General features: G+C 34.5%; 1 protein-coding gene across 7 annotated transcripts in view; it reads right to left on the bottom strand.

The window, feature by feature from the left end:
- Window positions 1-17170, bottom strand: part of LOC128868315 (matrix metalloproteinase-14) — an 89561-nt gene extending 72391 nt beyond the window's left edge. For 5 of the 7 annotated variants that reach the window (XR_008455093.1, XR_008455094.1, XM_054110256.1 and 2 more), the window contains exon 1: window positions 16849-17170. The gene's annotated coding sequence lies outside the window, so the exon portion shown is untranslated. Of the gene's footprint in view, window positions 1-9871; window positions 10070-16848 lie in introns of those variants that run through there. The other 2 variants (XM_054110257.1, XM_054110261.1) reach the window with 2 other exon arrangements.
- Between the last annotated feature and the right edge of the window lie 229 nt (window positions 17171-17399).

Genomic DNA, 17399 nt, shown 5'->3' with positions numbered 1-17399 from the left:
CAAGAAGTTTCTTTAAAATAGCGGCTTTCATTCGGAAATTGTGCTTCCACAATAATAAAAGATATGCTCAGTAAGCAGCTTTCTCGTTTCCTCTTAACAAATTGGCTCTCTTAGCAAGACACTGGGTTGCTAACTCTAGAAATTTTAAGTAAAGTAGGTTTAAGTAGGTAAACAATTCGTTTCCAAAATGGTGTTCGTGCGAGCAATAACTCGCTTAGGGACTGATATTGGTCTGTCCAACACCAGCAAATCACAGAATACAGCCTAATAAACCGCTTCAGTCAGGACAATATGGATCATTTTTTGGGGCAATGCGTTGATTTTTTGACAATCTGAGTTCGGTGCCTTTCAAATATAGGTAGACGACGTTCTTACTAGGCTGCTTTAAAAGTTAACAAGAAGCGTACAATTAGCAATATGCAATTAATCTCAATCCGCAATACTGCAACTCTTGCTGCTCGTGGCAACGAGCTCAGTGATACAATCGAGTGGTTTCGCCTAAGTTACTCATCAGTGGAAAATGAAAAGCTTTCTTTTTGATGATGAGTTAATTTTGAAGGAACTCACATTTTGCAACGAGCTAGCATTTCTCAACGAGCTACGACGAGGAGAAGAGTTGGATAGTTTCCTCGAGGACCAGGTCGAATACATTGCATACTTCATTATAAGAAAGCTGAGATTGACAGAATATCTATCTTTCCAATTAGCCTACCTTCAAATAGGAGGATAAGGTGAAGAAGCTTTTTTCAGAAGAATATTTCTATTGATTAAAAATTTACACAAATAAATTCAAAATAAAAAAAATATAATAAAAAAGCCATCTAAATATAATAATAATTAATTTAAATAAGTACAGGTAGTTTGCCATGTAGTTAGTAATGTAAAAAAATAGTGACTTGGTAGGCAAGCGTAGTAAAGTACGGTATAAGTATGTGCAAAGTTTGTGTTTAGTTAATTAAATTTATGATTTATTCGCTTCTTCTAAAAAATATTCATAGTTACCCTATTTTACTTCGGTAGCCTGCAAGCTTCATAATGCCGAAATTCACAACAAAATATAATTCTTGGATTAAGTTAAGCCATTTATTTCCATTTAAGTAAAAAACAAATACTATTTTGCTACCATTTTTACCAAAAGGAATTTTATTTTCTCCTCTTCTGCACCTTCTTAAATGCAACCTTTTGTAAGGGAGTGTCAAACCTCTAATGTCACAAGTCAGCTAACCCTTAACAATTGAACCTTTATATTCTACCCAATTCTTATATATGCTTCTATGTAATATCCTTATGAATAATATTTTTAAGGAATTATATTCGAGTAGACTCCTCTAAGAAAAACACTCTTAGACTTAGAAATTTAACCGCTGAATTAGTCTAAATATCCATGTGATGAATAGGCAAGAATTGTTTTCGATATTAGCCCAGATAACTTCACGAGTTTACGGGTGCAAGAATTTTCTTGGTTTTCATAAATTCCTTCACACTGGCAAAATGTGTTACAATTCAAAAGAGAGTTAAAAAATGTTTTTTTATGCCTATGCATTTTATCGGCCGCTGGGTCCTGTAACACAACGACAAATTAGTTACCAATTTTAAAACACTGTTAACGCAGTCTTCTGACAAAATAGGTACCTTGAAATGTGGCACATTAGGTATGCAAGGGTTAATGCCACGCGTAGAATTTGAAGCCAAAGCTGTCAATAGCGAGGCAGGAGTCAAATTGTTTGTGGGGTATGGGAGTCAGTAATTGCGCGCTTTGTAAAATCTTGTAACTCATTAACTTGTAACTATTTTAATTAATATGCGGCTCCAGGTTGTTTTTGCTGTTTGCAAGTGAAAAAAACACGTTTCTAGAGCCAAAAGTCACCACAGGATTTGTTAAAAGAAATAAAAGCGCTTCTGAAATGTTAATTTGTACAAAAAGAAGTAGAAAGTGAGGCAGTTAATGCAAATATTTGATCAGTTTTCGTGTTTCGGACGTGTTGAGCATTGCAAGTAATTTCCGAATTATTACGAATTTTGAAAAGACTTATTGTTTTATTATTCTGTGAGTAGACTGAATACACAGGAAGATGCGTACATATATGCAAACGTATGTGGGCATCTATAGTAGTAAATAAAATATATAAGCAGCAACACGCGTTTCTGTGAAAAAGTGAATTCACTAAATTACCATTATCTCCAGATGTACATACATACATACAAATTTTGAAATGAAAATAAAGGTAATTAAATTTCCTAGCACAAATAATATCCACAAATGGCAGAGCAAATCAAACATGAGCCAGCTTTGACGCTTTACGTTTACTTAAATCTTTTTATTTTCTGTTCTTTTTTTCTTAATGTTTATTATTTCTTTAAGCTTCTAGCTTTTCTAGCTCATTTCCTAACAAAAAGTATAAGTACTCCAAATTTTAAACTTTACTTTGGACCTTACTTTTTTGAAAATGAAGATGTGCTTTCGAGAGATGATTAACAATTTTTACAGCCGGAATTGAATGGTACTGATCTGGACAACGTTTGTTTTCAGCAAAAGGGCGCTATGTGCCACTCAAGCAATGAAACCATTGATTGAATATCAAAACAACACTTCTTATTGGAAAACCTTTTATAAGATACGTACAGCGTAATGAGTGTATGAGCTGCCCAATCCTTATCTTGATGAGTAACAGGAAACGAAGAAAATTGAAATAATACTGTTTCATCAGTTTAAATGAAATTCCGTCGCTGGATTTTCAAAGTCAGTTCAGCACATACGCAACAAAATCGGTTAGGACTATTGATGCGCAACCGCTGGATGTTGAGAAACTAACAACGACTTGCTTTTGTCTGCTAAACTCACGATTTGACACTATTTCAAAAGAAAACTTAACGCAATTCGTCTCGAAATGCAGTAATATTAGCGGAAAATACAGTCAAACCATAAGTGGCTGTCACAACAAATCAAATTTCTATCTTCTAATAATCAGGGACTATTGCAAATCAATATCTACAATGCAGAATTCGTGTGGCAAAAGTCTTGTCACTTCGTGTAACAGGAGTAGTTTGGCGCATATATCCCATGAGAGGTATTTTATAATTTCACGTTGCCTGCAAATACTAGATCGTTTTTTTTTATGGTCACCTTTTACTTGGCCAAACTACACTCGAAAGTTTTAAAAAAAATACTCCAACAGGGTTCTTACTGCTAAATTATGGTTAAAATATGTAAACGATTTTTGGTATTAGGAATACAACAATAAAATATAGAGGAAAAAGGAGACCAGCTGACACTTCAAATGCTTGCGTGATAGGTATCAATAAATGAATACTGAATTATGCTCACATGCACTTACTTTGCAATGAAGTCTCAATTTCAAGGTACCATTTTGAGTACATACAAATTAAAAATTTTTAAAACATTAAAATCAATCGCATACGTACTTATTTACACATGTCTGTATATATGTAGGTCTGACTTTGGCCGAGGTTGTATTTAACTTTTATCAGATGCGAAACGCAATAGACTAGAAATATGATTTTTTATAAGTCTATCACGTCGCGGACAGTGCTGTCAATCTATCCATACAACAACCCTCACTCATTTTTACCTACGTACATTATACACACATACATATGTATGTATGCATAGATATGTAGATTATTTTTTAAATTTGTGTATGAGTTTGTATGAAAATACACACATTCTTTTAAAAATTATTGGCCTAAAGAATTAATTTTCGTTTTACGCGTCGACGACGTACACCCGCGTATCTACACACATACGAACATACAGAACTACTATTTGTAATATGTAAGTATTAAGCTATTCAGCTCTTGACTAAATTTTACATAAAAATTGTAAGCATAACGCTCGGCCCGGGCGGTTGGCAGTTCTACCGCCCTAGCCCACCTACTCTGTCATACAGCAATGCCATTGACGTGCAAAGTGACTGCCGACGCCAATGACAATATTGTTTAAATCGATTTTGGAATGCAAAATATAATAAACAGTCGATTTATCGATGACAGACCTGTCACAAAATATGTAGTACATACAGTGCGTTAAATAAGTATAGCACAGGGACTTGTTGACAACTTTTGACAATTTATTTGTTTCGTATTTAATTTTAGCAATTTTTTGAAATAATTTAATGAAAATATAAGTCGTTTTGCTATAAAACTCATTTAAACACGAGTTTGAAGCTTTGTGCAAATTAAAAAACAAAAAATTTTCATAAAAATTTTCTACTTTTTAATCAAAATTTTTAGCTAAATTTGGAGTAAACAGTTTTTCAGGTCATACAATTTTAGTATTACAAAGTGCAAGTTTCCAGTGGCACAAAATTCGCGTTGATTTTTGAACATTTTTTTTTGCTGATGGTGTTGTGTATTTTCTTTTTCTTCCACTCAAAAAACACTTCGACCATTCGTCAATTGTTGATAAGTCCTAGTGCTAAGGGTATTTAACCGTGAATATATGTAAATAGTTATATTTCTTCTTCTTCTTCATTGGAGCGATATCCGCTTCCGCGATTTTGCCCGAGTTTAACAAAACGTGTGTTGATGTTGTTCCACAAATGGAGGGACTTACAGCTTTAAGCCGAATCCGAATGGCAGATATTTTTATGAGGAGCTTTTTTATGGCAGAAATACACTCGGAGGTTTGTCATTGTCTGCGGAGATGCGGCCGCTATTAGAAAAAACTTTCTATATTATTTGTGTTTTCCTGTACGGAGATTCGTACCTACGCACTTCCGAATGGTATCCACGCACCAACCCATTCGGCTACGGTGGCTGATTGAATATTATGGTGTTATTTATATGGTATTTAACAGCTTGACCAAGCTTCTTCTCCAATTCGTGGCTTACGTTTTAAGCTTTTCATAAAAAATGGAGTGATCTACAGTTTTATGCCGCCGCTGAATGGCAGATAGGTTTTACAAAAATGAATTTATAAGACCATTTTGCAGCTTATTTGTCTGTGTTTGTAGTGACGGTTGCTTTTCTGCAGCCAAATGCAAAATTTCGAGCGACCTTCAAACAGCACCTCATAAAATTATTACCTGCTACGGAAAAATAATTAAAACTTATGCCTATATTTTTGGGTCAAGATTTCACACATATGTATATATATATATATATACATACATACATCGTTAAAAATGTTAAGTATGAAAATTATCGAATAGAGTTGCGAATTCCTAAAGTCTGTACATTCTGCAAAGTTTGGTGTGAAGTTTTTGTTTTATAGCCGACTGAACTCGTTTTTGCAGATTGACTTTGGATTTCTGATTGGTAAATCGACATCGACCGATAGAAAATAAAAGTCAAATAACTATTAAAAATGTCAAAGTGGACCCAACGACCTAAGTGCCTTTCAAAAATGTATGCGACGCAGTGCAAAGATAAAAGTACACGTTGATTAAACATTCGTATTTACTTGTTTGCCATAATTTCTAAAGGGCTGTTACCTCATATTCATATGTACATATATGATACATATGTGCGCATGAATTACTGTTATTAAGATATAGGTGTGTAAATACAGTACGTCGGCAAGACTTTACGAGCTTTTATATATAAAGTTGTATGTATGTATGTACATCCGACTGAATACACGCAAGATAAGATATCAACTCGCCTTTAAGCAGACTTGCCATACCTCAAGCATTAGGTCTGGGTCTTGAATTTTGTACCTTGCAGCAGTGCTACCGTTTCCCAATTATCGAGCGAGGTGTAGATGTTTAGAGTGATTTGGAGGACGAGGAAGTGAGCTTTGTAGTTATATCCATAAAGTAAAAATATTTAGATTTATATAAAAGTTTACTGCTTAATGAGTTTACTACTGCATAAAGCATTTACACTACACAAAAAATATATGCCGTTCGGAGGGGCTTAAAACTGCATGCCTCTCCATTTGTGGAACAACATCAAGACGCACGCAAATAGGAGGAGGAGGAGTTCGGCCAAACACCCAAAAAGGATGTAGGCGCCAAATATATATATATGTATATGTAAAGAAGAAACTTAAAATTTACAAAGAGGTATCATAAATAGTAGGCAGAATGATTCTTATACTGGGAATTTAATACACAAGGTGGCACAAAATTATTTTTTAATTTTTATTTGTTTTATTTTTATAGTAGGCAAAATGATTTTTATTTAATTTAATTACAAGGTGGCGCAAAATTATTTTTAATTTTTCTGTTTTTTTATTTTTATAGTAGGCAAAATGATTCTCATACTGGGAATTTAATATACAATACAAAGCGGCGGAAAATTATTTAATTTTTTTTATTTTTACCATTTTTTTTCTTTTTTATGCTAGGCAGAATGATTCTCAGACTGGAACTTTAATATACAAGGTGGCGCAAAATTATATTTAATTTAATTTTGTTTTTTTTTTATTATTTTTAGAGTGGGCAGAATGACTCTCTTTTCATTTAATTACAAAGTGGCGCAAAATTATTTTAAACAATTTTTGTTTTTTTACTTTTTATTTTTATATATTTTTATATAATATATATAACAATTAATTTTTTTATTTTTATTTTTTGTTTTGTTTTGTTTTTATGGTAGTCAGAATGGTTATCAAACTGGGAATTCCATATTCAAGGTGTCACGAAATTGTTTCTATTATTTTTATTTATTTTTAATTTTATTTTTTTTTTTAATTTGAAAAATCTATAGTACAAATTGTCTTACAGACTAGACAAAAATGTAAAGAAAATCAAGCCAAATTTGGCAACAGAAATATTAGGAATCAATGTCAATTCAATATTAAGCAACTAAATTGAAATTTGGTCGTAAGGTTTCCAATTGATAACAGCGACCTCTAAGTGAGAACGAACAAGAGTCGTAAACAGTAGTTTATTGGTACACGGATCAGAAAATTCAGAGGGATTGCGAATAATGACGCCTAGGACGGAGTGCGATTTGAAAGAATAATAATAAAGAACTAAAAAAAACAATTTTCATCCGAATGAAAAATATAAAAACAAACATCTTATAATTGCTTTCTCTCGGGGAATCTTGTAATATTAAAAGCATTAGTTTTAGTTTTCCAAATCTTTCACATCACCATTATCTAAGAGGACTGGGAAAAAGTCTTCTTAGTGGGACGAAGTTAACAGCTATTGAAGCAAAGTAAACAGAAGTTTTTAGCACAGGCCTTAAGTAAATAAAAATAAATTAAGAAATAATTGGCGCCTGCACTTCTGTTAGGAATTTGGCAGAGCTTCTCCTCTATTTGTGGTGCGCGTCTTGATGTTGTTCCACAATGTTGTTGTTTTATGAGGAGCTTTTTTAGGGCAGAAATATTCTCGTAGGTCTGCCATTGACAGCCGAGAGGTGACCGCTATTAGAAAAAACTTTTTCAGGTCTTCAAGATATGTTAAGTTTAAAATCTATTTAGAAAAAATAGTTTCCAGTGTTCTATTTCTGCAAATTATTATTACTGTTCTGTTATTACTGAGTATTATATAGCCGTGTATTCGGTATATAAAGAAAATGCGCAGCACCGTCAGGGAAAAAATGATCAGAAACCATAGAGACTTGCATTTCAGCTTGCGGTTTTTTATACTAAAATTTAATTTTCATAAATCTTGCACAATGTTTCAAACCTTAATTTATGCGATATTCATTGTAGAATGAAATTATGAATGAAAATTTAAACAAAATTAATGAAAATTAAACGACCAAAATAAAGTAGTCAAGATTGGTCAAAATGGCGCATTAAATATTAAGTGCAAAACATGAATTTTACTATCACTGAAGGTTTAGTCATAGTATTTAGAATATTGCACCATCATTAGACATTTAGTGATTAAAAAAAAATTCATTGCTGCTAAACATTTTTACTATAATGTTTTATGTTTCGTTTCGTTTTCGTTTTATTTTTATTTTTAATTATTGCTTCAGAAATATTTTCAGTGATTTTTTCACCGCTAAGACCTAATTTCACCGAAGCGGTTGGTTAAACTAAATTAAATGTGGAAGTGCAATTTTTTTCACTATCACTAAATTTGCATGGCAAATGTGAGCCAATGCTAATTCGTACATCAATCAAAAGTTTAAAGAAGGATACTCGGAATGTTTTTTATGAAGTTGAATTGTTGTGTTATTATTAAATTTAAGTTGACGCGAAGATATAAACTGGATTTCGATAAATCATTAATGCCATATATGAAATTTCAATGACATCTGTTCCGTAAAATTTCGCAAAAGGAAGGTTGTTTGGCAATTTTTATTTCGTAATAAACAACTTTTTTTTTGCATAAAAGATGTAGTTTTTTATGAGAAAACAAATCTGGGAGTGGAAAGGAAAATCTTTTAATGAAGTACCGGTGACCGAACTGCTTGCCAGCCAATTCGTTTGTAATAGATATGAATATATACGATATGTGAGGGTTCCTAATCTGTTGATCTTTATTTCTGTCTCGCAGGTATTGGTTTCACTGCTCACTGCTGTACAATTAGCTGTTATTATTATTGTATTATGCCACGACAATCTCCTGCCTACTGCTTTTCGTATCTTGGGGTTGTTTTGTCTTATTGGTTCGATGTTGAATTCTTTTAAGTTTTTAATAAATGTTTTGTGGAGTGATCCAGTTGCTGAAATCCCAAATGGGATTGTTTTTAGAGTGTTTTGTTTACATATTCGATTTATTTCTTGAGTTAGTTAACTGTATTTTAAAATTTTTGTCTATATATTTGCTTTGTATGTTGATATCATTTGAGGTGCTGATTTCTATAAACAATGCAATTTTGTTTATTTTATTTATTAAAGGTCTATTATCCGGTCTATTGCTCATTACAATTTTATCGGTGTGCATTTTAGTGTCCCAGTTTAGGGTATATTCTTCATTGCCTCAGATGTTTGAAGGGATATATTTGTAATACGGATCTTTGTGTTCTGTTAACTGCTGTTTATTGGCTATTTCTTGATGTATTTTTTGGAACTATGTTGTGTGTGTAGAATTGTTAGAATTGGCACCCTGCGGTTCTGTGGTCTATTGCTTCTGGGTGTATTTGGCACTTTCGGCATTTGTCGTTAGTTATAATCGGGTCTTTGATTATGTATTTTTGATAGTTTTTGGCGGGGATTACTTGATCTTGAGCGGCGATTATAAACCTTGCCGTTTCAGAATGAAGCTCTCCTCTCTGAAGCCAGATAGATATAACTATTCAGTTGGTCAATATTTGGGTCTTCCTTAATGTGTAATTGCTTGCCATATAACTGTTTCTGTGCCTAAGCAGTTTTCTTTTCTTTTCTATTTTTTTATGATTGTAATTCTTATTTTTAATGACTGTTTATTATTGTACATATTTTTAATTATAACTGATTTTGAAACATTGCTTTGTATATCAATACTTCAATACATACGCTAGTCAGACACTCAATTCTTTGAAATATTCATTTTTAAATTTTTTTATTGTGAAGTTAGTCAACTCACTGATGATTTAATTCAAAATTTAGATCGGAGCCACCCGCCTGCCTTAAGATTACAACAAAACTTATTACGAACACGTTGCTGTTATGGGCTCCGTTTTTTAGTTCTTATTTTATATTGCTTGAATCCCTTGTTTATTTTAGTGTGGCATGCAATCAATCAGTTTTTCTGTGTCAAGCGGAACCATCTGCCTACATACATACATTCATACATACATACATATGTAGTTATGTACACACATAGTACGTATCGAAAATCTACGCATCACCTACTCATGCGCTTATTCAATCTGTTGCCGCACCTGAAGGAGTCATTGGCATCGATTATTTCGCACAAACGCAGGATTCATAAGAATATTCTTTACATACATACATACATACATATGCTCTTATGGACATAGCACTACCGTTGATTTAAGACTACCACTCCGTATTTACCATAAGTAGGAGCCAAACCGACAAAGCTTTGCAATCATTAATCCATGGTATTTTAGCCTACACTAAAAAAGGTATTTACTATCAACACGTAGCGAATCTGAACTTTCGTTACTTTTTCGTAAATACTATCGACCGTGGCGCGTGCCGAATCGTCATCGGAAAATTAGCTGTATCCGCGCCGATCTCACGGCGAGTTCTCTAGCACAACCGTTTTAATGCACGTCTAGTTGTCGACTCATTTATCGTTACTAGCATTTCTAGCCGCTCTGCCACTAACTTCTGTTATTATTTCATTCTCTATTCATTCGGCTTTCCCCTAACTATGTGCCTGTATGTGCGTCGCCCCAATGAAATACATAAACAGCGCGTGTACCTTAGAATGTGTGCTTCATTTATTAGTACAACCAAGTGAGTCACGCGAGTTGTAAAAGTTTGGCGGGCGAATGAACCGAGTTCTCCCGAATTACCTTTACAGTGCTCAAATTCATTGTTTGGAGGAAATTAGTAGTAAACTAATTTAGTAATTATTTGTATACACGTTTTAGTCAAAATAAAATTAAAGTTGCTGTGCAAATGCAGTATTTTTCTTAAAAATTACTTAAATTTTGGGGCGAATATATCTTATTTCACTTAAATTATTTAGGTAATTTCTGATTAACTTAACCACTTTCGATGTACTCAATTTGAAATAAGATTATTAATATTAATGTTTTTTTTTTGCGCATCCCCATTTATTTTTAAATATATATTAGTTCAAGAGTACGATTTTTTTCTTCTGTTTTAAGTTAAAGGATAAATTTGAACCAACCCCCGAAAGTTAAAAATGGCTGCTTGGTAACGTAATAGCTTTACGTAGAGATAAAAAAAGTAAAATTTATAAAGTAAATAGCAGCAAGGATCGCAGTAGTCCATAAACAATAAGGTCTTTATTACAAGTCCCAACGAACTAGTCCTTGAAAAAGTCAATATTTCGATTCCTGTAATCGTAATTTGAGAACATTCGATGTACGATTCCATTAATTGTAATCGGTTTTTCTTAAACTTTTGAAGATTATTGCAATCATATGATTTAGTAATCGTAATTCTTATCCACCTCTGCGAAAAACATAAAATTGACTTATAAAACTTAATTCAAGCAGCAATCCCGCGAAAAGTTTTTCGGACAATAAATAATGAGACTATTCAGGGTAAATAATCAGGGTGCATGCAAATTGATGCCTTTCTATAGAATCTTGCTGTATTTGGTTTCAGCTCGTATGACAGTGATTGGCATAGAAAAGGGCGAGGACGATGAGACGACATAGAATCTTTGTTCTTCGAATGTCTGCAAATGGTGTTACGAGCGGACGCGAATTCGCGCTATCCCAGTAGGGAGGAAAACTAACGGTTCTGGTGATATGACCTGTTAATCGGTATGTTAAAACAACGAGACTTAGAAATCTGTCGCCACAATATCCATTAAAATGTTGGAAGAAAAGCATCACACACGCTCAGATTCCATTAGAATTACAAAAAAAATTGTTTTTAAAAGTGAGAAAAGTATATATTTTAATTAAAAACTTTTTAAAAGTGTGTACATCTCATTCCAAAAAACAAAAACAAAAATATTTTAAAATGCTACACAAAAAACTGAAAAAAAATTCAACATTGACTACAATTATTGTATAATTTTTTTTTTGATTATTTCAGTTATCTGCTTTTTATACTCAAGCCTACAAATAAACCAATTTTCAAAAAAATTTACGCTAATGCCCAAAAAACTTGGATCACTTGACGTGAAATCACTCATCTACGTTAGGCGCGAACTAAAGACAGAAATTTCAGCAAATGTAATAGGACTATGAATAAGTTCGTGCGGTTTTTTTTCGAAATTTGAAACTTTATTGACGTAAAATGGTTACAAATTTAATATTCAAAATATTGTCCATCGCTTACTACTACTTTTTCCCATCTTTCTGGCAATTCACGGATTCCCTTTGTGAAAAATTCGGTCGGTTTTGCCGCAATCCACGAATCGATCCATTTTTTGACTTCATCGTAATTACGGAAGTGCTGGTCAGCCAGGCCATGTTGCATCGATCGGAAGAGATAGTAATCGGATGGCGCAAGGTCTGGACTATACAGCGGGTGGGGTAGGACATCCCATTTGAGCGTTTCTAAGTATGTTTTGACCACTTGTGCAACATGTGGCCGAGCATTGTCATGTTGCAAAATAACTTTGTCGTGTCTATCGGCGTATTGCGGCCGTTTTTCTCGCAGTGCTCGGCTCAAACGCATCAATTGTCGTCGGTAGACATCCCCCGTAATCGTTTCATTCGGTTTCAGTAGCTCATAATACACAACACCCAGCTGGTCCCACCAGATACACAGCATAACCTTCAGGCCATGAATATTCTGCGCCGACGTCGATGTTGAAGCATGGCCAGGGTATCCATACGTTGCCCGACGTTTTGGATTGTCGTAATGGACCCACTTTTCATCGCCAGTCACAATTCGATGCAAAAAACCCTTTCTTTTGTGCCGTTGAAGCAGTTGTTCGCATGCCATAAAACGGCGTTCAACGTCTCTTGGCTTCAATTCATACGGCACCCAATGGCCTACCTTTCGGATCATTCCCATGGCTTTTAAACGTTTGGAAATGGTTGATTGATCAACTCCCCAACTTGCGTTTGAGCCGGATCTTGATCGAGCAATTCCTCCAATTCGGTATCCATGAACTTTGGCGGCGCACCCTCGCGTTCTTCGTCTTCCAAGCCAAAATCACCACTTTTAAAGCGTGCAAACCACTTCTGGCACGTTCGCTCAGATAGAGCATGCTCACCATAAACTTCCACCAAGATACGATGACTTTCGGCTGCTTTTTTCTTCATATTAAAATAATGAAGAAGAATTCCCCGCAAAAACACATTATTTGGCACGAAATTCGACATTTTCAAGTGTGGTAAAAATATTGTTGTTTACGCTTCAAATAAAAAACTTATACTGACGTTTGTGCCTTACGACAGTAGCTCTCCAATGAATGTTTGGAAATGTGGATCGATGGAATAATAATCAAGTTACGCCATCTGTTGTAAAACCGCACGAACTTATAAATAGACCTATTACGTTTTTCAGTAGGATGAATTGAATTACCGCATTCAATTTGGCTTAGAATATTTTTTAATAGAGATTAGTTTAGGTTATACTGGCTGACCGAAGCCACGTAGAGACCATTTTGGTACATAGCGATACCGGATCAGTACCATTTGCGAATTTTAGGAGTTGCTCAAGCTCCAATTCATGGATACATTCTAGTCTTTCAAAACTTAGAGTATCCAGGTAGCATAGCCTAGTTTTCGAGAGAGCCTAACAACAGCATAGGAGATGCTCCAGAGTTTCTTTTGTACCCGGCTCATTACATTTCCTGCAAGCATCGTTAAGAGTTAGATTTAACTGTAGGTAGGCAGTGCCCCATTAGTAAAAAGTTCTACACTTCTTTCTATCGAACGATATAACCGATTCACTATACCTACCATCGTAGGCGCATTTACACAAGATCCTAGCAACTTTGCAATTGGTTAAACTAACATAACCCATCTGCCTTTCCCCCTCTAGTTCTTTTTGTATTGTGTGCAGTGGTTGAAGTAACTAACGTATTTTATCGCCTGTAAATCTCCTACCTTATTTTCCTATTTCGTCTACTATCTCATTTCCCTCTATGCCTTTATGCCCAAGAACCCAATAGACACAAAGCCTGCGATTACGAGCAAGTTTGTTAATTGCTTCCTTGCATTCATGGACATTTTTGGATGATATGCAGAATATTTTTTAATAAAGCAAACCATTTATTTTTGTTAAAAGCCGATTTTAGCTCATATGTCACAATGGAGAAATTTACAGCGTTAATTTTTTCTTCAGCTCTCGTAACAAATTCTCTTTGATTTGTTAATGCCAATGCTGTTGCATTTGGTTTTGATTGCGCATAGTATAGTATGTAAAGAAGTGCCCCCCAATCCCATTAATTAGAAAATAAAAACGGTAAGATCAACCTCCTCATTTTCGCCTCCCAAAATCATGTACGTACATACATACAAACATGCGGACATTCATTTGTACATACACTGGTATTTACTTTTGGTTGTTGTTGGTGCTCAGATTGATTTCAAAGCGTTTTAATGACCTTCTATGACAACTCATGACCTTATTTAGTGCTAGGGATGTATTTGGTGATATCAAATGCCTTTTAAAGGCGAGCTTGCATTGTGTCGGTTTTTATCTTTAATTACTTAAATTATTATTATTATTAAAAGTATTGTTATTTTACTTTAGTACTGCAGTAAAAATCAAGTTACAAAGAATAAAACTTAAAATCTTTGCTTTATGAAGTTTATTAAAAGTTGTTTAAAATTTCATTAGTTTTTCCGAATTTGATTAGACTGGAGGCACCTCCAACCATTATCCTAAAAAGGTAATATTTTGAGATTTGTATTAACTCTTATAAAGGTAACTTTAAATTGCTATGCCATGAAAATATACTTATAAAAATGTCTATGTACAGTAGAAACTCGATTCTTGCATCTATCTACTTGATACTTGCGGCAAAATTGTTTTTCATTGCGTACTCAGTACTTGCGACATTCGAAAATTTTTATCTCGATACTTGCAATAGTTTTTGTTTGGCTTTCGCGTTTGCTCTTTTTACGTTGTAAATATATTTCGATGTCATTCTGATAATGACATTTTTTGAATTGACGCAGCTGAAGGAATTTAGAGGAATTTGCTGACGAAATTTGCTGACATTCTGAACAAATTAAATGCGGGAATTTCCATTAATGCACTAGTTAAAAACTTTCACGTGCATTGGGCAACAATAACTCGTATTGAAAAAAATTAACAGTCCATAAAGAAGTTTCTTACAGGATCTGAGTCCGGTCCAGGTAAAAGGAAAGCTCGTAAGATTTCCAAGTTTACAAAAATGGAAAAAGCGTTGTTCAATTGTTTTGCGGATCAAAGGGTAAAAAACTTACCAATTACAAGTGAAAGCTAAAAGAGAAAGTGAAGTCATTGCACGCCAAAATTTAGAAAAAGTCTGGGGGCTTCTACGCAATGGTTGGGTTGCAAACTTGAAAAAGATGGCTAAAATGTTTCAAATATAAATTATCAAAAAAGAGTGACTCCATCAACACATTCTTGGATAAATTTAACAAATCAATTATGGATTTAAGTTTGTCAAAGGAGCAGACCTACACGGCCGATGAGTCTGGCTTATTTTGAAGCTTTCACCCGATAAAACTCTTGTACGCTCAAAAGAAATTTCAGCTGTGGGGCATAAAATCAGTAAGCAGAGAATAACGTTTTTTGCTTGTACAAATGCTGCTGGAAATTACAAAGTAAAGATAATGGTTATTGGGAAATCGGCGAATCCAAGTTCATAAAAAATTTTCATTGATATGCCAGTTGTCTTCAAAAGAAATAAAAGCGCTTAGATGATCTTAGCTTTATTTGAAAAATGGTTTCACAGAACATCAACCCAAAGACGCCTGTTTTAATCAAAAATCGCTTAAATAAACAGGTAAAAGAATTCCTTAGTGCGCAAAATCTTCCGGAAAAAGCACTTCTTATTGATAATTTTCCATGGCATCCTAAAGAACGCGAGTATACCGGCCAAATATCGGTAATGTGCTTTCCTCCAAACTGTACGGCTATAATACAGTCCATGCATCAAATTGTTATAAGGCTTACTAAATTGAACTGTGATACAAAAAAATCCCTCTTAAGCCACATTGTTGCTCCCGGAGAAAGTATCGATGAGTCACTGCGAAATATCGAAGTAAAAAATGCAATAAAGGTGCCTGGAGTGCTCTTACTGTAACTTCAGTTCAGTCATAGTTTCAAAAACTGTTTGAAAAAGCGTCTGACTGGGATTGTGCCGATATCATTCCCCTTTCGGAATTACTATTACAAATAGCTGATGATGCATCCAATATTCCATGCATTGCTTCGAGAAGTAGAGTCATTGCAGAAAAGTTCCCAATTTGAAATCGAGCAATGGATTGTTGAACCTCATTGAGAATCCACAGCTTTAAATGAAGAATACTGCGATGAAGACGATGACGATAAGGAAACCATCGACTTGATATTAAATACGAAAATTATATCGGAGGAAGCAATATCAGCATTTAATATATGCTTGGAGTGGGCAGAGCGAAACAATGCTTGCTTAAACGGAATATGACATTACAGAGGCTCAGAAACGGTGAAGTACTGAACAAGCGAGTGGGTACAAAACAAATCAAAATCAGAAATTTGTCAAATTTCAAAAGGAACTTATCGCTTACGAGTGGTTTTAATTGGATTTGGACTGGAAACTTGGATTGCTATCATTAAAAAAAACTATTTTAATATGTATCGAACAAATACCTCAGTACTCGAAACTTACACCGACTCCAGTTTTCATTACGTGCAAGAATCGAGCTTCTACTGCATAAGGTGGCGCAAAAGTAATCACTCTATCGGTTAATTTATAATTTGGCAAATGGCATCGTACGCCAATCATATTATATTTTGCACTTGTGAACTAGGCAGCTGCAGTACAGAAACAGAAAATCAATAAAGCGCGTTAAGATCAAAATAAAGACTTCCATCACTCAAAATCAGTTTTTCTTTAGCAAAAAGTTATTCAAAAATAAAATTGCACTATCGCTCCATCCTAATGCACATTTTGCACCCGCACGCATCGCATCATTAGATGATCTTCGCATTTGTATGCCGTTAGGTGATCATCGAATGAATGCCTGCCTTGCGACTGCTATAAACGTTAACAAATGCACATACATACATACAGACATGCATATATAGTAAGCACATTCTTAGCCATACTGGATATTCTTAATTTTCAATACACAACTTTTTGAGAAACATTTCATTGTTTTATAATTAAATAAATCCATGCGAACATTTACACAGTTAAACAAAAGTATGTTAATTAGATGACTCACTTAGCAGCTACGTTTGTACATACATCGACAGACTGACTAATATAACCGCGACAAAGCTTTTGCTTGCGTCGCAGTCGGAAATAACTTTGAGATATCGCACTGCCAAAAAGCTTATTGGGCGGAAGCGTTGCTTATACCGGAACACTAATCAACTGCTATACTTCGATTAGGTGTGTGTAATTTCGGACGCGGAATTCGTGAATCTCAATCAGAACAACAACAATAAATCGAAACTAAAATCAGTATTGTGATTTGCTTTTCGGTTCTGACCGTTGCCCCGTTGCAATGTGTTCGCGATCGCGTCTAGACTGAAGCTGAAAACACGTTAGTTAAATACTTTTATATCCGACAGGACGGGATGTTACGCAGATGACAAATGACAAGCGACCGCCGAACGGTAGACAATTGGCAGCGGAGAGTGAGGCTTAAACGGTAGCAATGAGCGAGTAGCAAGCGTGTAAAGCTGAGCTCTAGCCGAGAATTCAGCCAGGTTGGCTGCACACGCGAAAATATATATGTGTGTGTGTATCACAGAACATCGCATTTCAAGT

The sequence above is a fragment of the Anastrepha ludens genome, chromosome 6, assembly GCF_028408465.1.
Source record: "Anastrepha ludens isolate Willacy chromosome 6, idAnaLude1.1, whole genome shotgun sequence".
Classification (NCBI taxonomy): domain Eukaryota; kingdom Metazoa; phylum Arthropoda; class Insecta; order Diptera; family Tephritidae; genus Anastrepha; species Anastrepha ludens.
This window is presented reverse-complemented; position numbering and strand designations above follow the sequence as displayed.